A 5,003-nucleotide genomic window follows, 5' to 3' on the forward strand; every position below is an offset into this window, starting at 1 on the left:
TTTATCCCACAGCAGATAGAATATGATTAAATGTTTTCAGCAGGGGGATGACATGGTCTCATTTGCATTTTAAATATATTACACTGGCAACTGTGTGGAGAATGGATTTGACTGGGATATAATTGGAAACAGCTAGAACTGTTAGCGGGTTCTTTCAGTAGTCCACCTGAGAGATGATGAGGTCCTCAACAGAGCAATGTTTACCTGGATAGGAATGAAGACACACATTTGAGAGATTCTTAAGGGGAAAAATCACCACGACTTGGTGTTTGAAAGTGAGACAGCTAAGGATATGGAGAAATAAGGAAAAACAGCAAGTTTCCCCAATTGGCTATTGATAATGTCAACTGAAAAGAGATATATCACAGGAGGGAGCTCCATTTAGGATAAAAGATGAAAAGTCTTCTGAATGATATTGAGACTGAGGTATATGGGGCATCTAGGTGTAAATGTCCAACAAATATGTGTACAAATGCATCTGAAAGCAAGATAGATAGGTGCCTGGATTTGATCTACTGACATAAGCATAGTGTGTTGATACAAAGAAATTCGACCCATAATAGTAGATTAAATCACAAAGAAAAGCTCATAGGGAGTAGGGCCACCACATATGGCCATGCAGGTTGTACATTGCAACCACATCAGGTGGTTCTGGAGATAAAAAGACCTGTAAACTGAGAACAAAATGCAATGACTCCTGCATTTAAGAGAAGACATATTAGGGCTCTTAAAAAGGGAAGAAATGGTCCAAGAGGCACGAAGACAATAAGAAAATTGAAATGTTTTACCCAATGAATTACAGCAATGATGATGTTATTTGCATTTGACTGCAAATAATAATAAAATCTACAACAGCTTCGATAGATATGAGTTTATTGATGTCATGTGACAAGAAGTCTGAGAGAAGGCAGTTCCGGGTTAACACAGCATCCCTCTACCCTTCTTAACATGGGAACTTTGTCCTTATAGATATAATATGATTGCTACATTTTCAGTCATCCAGTCCTCATTCTAATCAGGAAATGATGGAAATTAAAAGGGAGCTGAAAAGTGCATGCCAGCTATGAAAGACTGATTGCAAAAATGTCCCAATTATTTAACCCTCTATGAATTCGTAACCAGTATTTATACTATGACTATGACTTTGCAAATCCTCTGTTAAGAGGTAGATTTTATTTCCCCATCTCTTGAATCTAACTTGCCTTGTGACTTGCTCTAGACAGCAGAATACAGTCCAATTGGTAATACGCCAGTTCCCCATTTAAGCGTCAGGAGTTCTGTGTGCTTCTATGTATCTCTTGGAACTCTGCCACTGCCATATGTATAAGCCCAGGCTAACCTGCTGGAGGATGAGATCACATACTCCAACAGCCAGCCAACTCCCAGAAGCAGAGCCATCTAGTTGACCCTAAGATGACTACATAAAGGAGCCCAACCATTACCAGAAGAACTGCTCAGCTGAGTCCAGCCTAAATTGCTAACCTACAGAATCATGAGCTAAATACATAATTGTATTTTTAAGCTACTAAGTTATGGAGGTAGTTTATTTTGTTCCAGTCATCACTGATATATAAACTGAGTCAAATCCTTTCAGAAATATTTCCAAGGAAATTTCCAGGTAAAGATGATGGACTGAACATACGCATCTACTTTTATTTCCTCCTATATCCCCAATAAACTGAGAGTAAATGATCATTTTAAAAGGACACAAACCCACAAGGATAAGAAAAATGGGCAAGACATAAAATTTTGGAAGCTGGATACAAATAGTATAGGATGTTAAATACAGTCTCAAACCAGAATCAGGGAAACTTAAGAATCACCCATTTTTTTAAACCACAAGATCCTCCGAAAGGGTCAGAAATTTGTGACACAAAGTACCTTTAGAAGTGAGAAGGAAGTGTAGGGGTTAAAGAAAAAATTGGTTTAAAATCAATTTAAGAAGCAAGATGATTCCCAGATCCCCTTTCCCATCCTTGCAAGAGACTTTTCTCTTTAATTTTTGACTTTTGTGTCATGTTTCTAAAGGTTTTGTCAAATCCACGATTATTTATTTCTCTCATAGTTTTTCATCTAGTAGTTTTGTTTCTATTTTAGCATTTAACATTTAAATATTCCTTGTCAATATATTCTGGGGGTAAGAAGTGAGGTAGGAAATTAATTTTGTTTCTAAGCTACTATCTTTATTTTGGCACCATTTACCAAATAACACATCTTTTCTCCTCTCACAAAAAGTGCCACCTTTATCAAATATTACATTGCTGTATGTGTATGGGTCTGTTTTTTAACTTTCTGTCTGATCCAATGTTGTCTTAGTACATCTGTGTGTCAGTACCATCCTGTTTTAATTTCTGTAGCTTACTCTGATTTTTTAAAGCACATATTATGGCATTAAATTCTAAATATGTTTAGAATGCATAAATATTTGTTTCTCTGTTTTCCTAACTAGAAATCCATTAGTGCAAGAGATATTTTAATTGCTGTATGCCTATAACTATGCTGATACTTAAAAGACACTCAAATACTTGTTGAATAAAAAAATGGAATATGTTTCAAAACAGAGTAGATTTGTTTTAAATCTACTCATGCATTATCATTCCTCATGCATTATTTATAACTATTCCTAGTCAGGCATGTACATTAATTTTTTTCTATAACTTTAGAATCAGCTACTCTAATATTATTGAGCTCTTTATAATTCATAAATTAATTTAGAGAAACATGACATCTCTATAACTTTAAATCTTTCCATCCAAAAACCTATGTGACCTTCCATTTCTCCAATTTTTTTCCTATAAATTTTAGTCATTTTAAAGTTTCACATAGAACCTGCACATTTCTTTGGCCCTGTTGTAAATAGATTTTGTTACAGCTAGTTATTTTCCTCTCAAACACAGTAGAAATTCATTTCTTGTTTGTCTAACTGTTTAATGAGGATATTTCAGTGGGGATAAGGGGAGGGATCTGTCTGCTAAGGACCTAGGGTGACAGCAGCTCTGCCATCTTTAACATATGGTTTCCAAGGTTTCTCTATTGGATAGCTCAATTAGGTGGAAAATGTACAAAGGCCATAGTGTATCTCAGTTAGTTGTTATTTAAATATGGGAAGGCTACTGACTTTGCAATATTAATTTTGTGCCCAACAAACTTAACATCTAAATTTTATCAGTCGACTTCTGTATTTGCAATTACTATATTAGCTATAAGTGATGATTATTTTCTTTCTTTCTATCAGCTTTTATTCTTCTTATTTCATACTTTCTAATTGTTTAGGTTAGTATGTGCAGAACAGTGTGAGATAATAGGGAACAATCATAAAACTAGAAAAAATTTGATAATTGATTAAAAAGAAGGAAATTTTGGGGGCTGTGGTTACACAGGTATATACATTTGTCAAACATTATCAAACTTTAATTCTAAAATATGAGTGTTTTATTGTACATGTTCTCTCATCTGCAATGATTAAAAAAAGATAGTAATGGTATTTAAATTCTTTACCTATTCCTATCTACAATAGGAATTATTTTATTGTTTCCCTAGTAAACGTGATGCTGGCTTTTGTTTTGAGGGAAATACATTTGATTATCTTAAGGAAATATTTATCCATTTCTATTTAATAAAGAATGCATGTTGAATTTTATGAAATACATTTTCAACATTGCTATGGACTGAATTATGTCTTCCCCAAATTTCATATGTTGAAGCCCTAACCCCCAATTTGATGGTATTTGAAGACGGGACTTTTAGGAGATGTTTAGATGAGATCATGAGGATGGGATTAGTGCTCTTCTAAGAGACACAAGAGAGCTAGTTCTCTACCTCCTCTTATCCCTTCATGCCATGTGAAGTCACAGGGAGAAAGTGGCATACTACAAGCCACGAAGAGAGACTTCATACAAGCTGGTCCTGCTGGCACCTTGATCTTAGACTTCTAGCTTCCAGAACTGTGAGAAAATGAACTTCTGTTGTTTAAAACACCCAGCCTATGGTATTTTGTTATAGCAGCTCAAGCTGACTTAGACAAACATCTCTAAAGCTAATTATTTGACTTTTACCCTTTGATCAATTAATTCAAATATTCGTATATCTCCCTAGAATGAACTATTCCTTAATTCTTTGTATGAGACCCATTGAGCCATGGTATATCATGTTTTAAATGGGCTATTGGATTCCATTTTCCAATATTTTATTTTATGTTTTGCCATTTAAATGCCTTAACGGGTCATTTTTCTTTTTGTGCTGTTTTTGTCACATTTTAGTATCTAATATGCTAAAAAATCTCTGCAGTTCTCTGAATCTTCTGTATGAATCAGTCTATTTAATTTTATGACTTCTTTGCAATCAATTTTTATATTTCATATTTTTTCTCAGAAATATCTATTATATAGGAGTTCACAGTTTATTTGAATAAAGTTGCATTAACTCATCTCATAAGTGTTTTCTTTATATCTCTTAACCCCCTTTTATTTTTTATTTTAAATGTACCTGCTTCCTTTTATCCGATAAAAAATTTTAATCCGTAATTCTGCATTATCATCATTAATTATTTTAGCATTAGTTTTCTAACTTCAATTAGATGCCTTGTCATTGATTTTTATACTCTCTTAATTAGTAATATGAAGATTTTTTTTCAGTCTTCAAAAATTTTTATTGGAAGACCTTACATTGCCTTCATTTATTGTATTTCAAATCATTATACATTTACTTTTGTGAAAAGATTGCCTGCATATTCTAATACAAAAAAACCCTAAAATTTGTTTCAGGAATATAGAGAAATGTTCAAATTAAGTAGCAAAAATGTACACGATAATTATTGCTGCATCGCAGTCATTTCTGATTCTTAAATAACTATCTTATCTGATAACACATAATATAAAAAGCAATTATGAAAAAACAGAACTTTACATATACATCTAAAGCCTTATTGAGAATATCCTGTTGGCACTGGATAACCAAGCACAGGCAAAGCTACCGTAGCAGGATATGCATGTGCCTGTTGGTTC

General features: G+C 33.6%; 1 pseudogene; it reads right to left on the reverse strand.

The window, feature by feature from the left end:
• Positions 1-4,921: 4,921 nt before the first annotated feature.
• The window catches only part of LOC102892721, a 2,046-nt pseudogene continuing 1,964 nt past the window's right edge, over positions 4,922-5,003 (reverse strand).

This window comes from Pteropus alecto, unplaced genomic scaffold (genome assembly GCF_000325575.1).
Source record: "Pteropus alecto unplaced genomic scaffold, ASM32557v1 scaffold100, whole genome shotgun sequence".
Taxonomy (NCBI): Eukaryota; Metazoa; Chordata; class Mammalia; order Chiroptera; family Pteropodidae; genus Pteropus; species Pteropus alecto.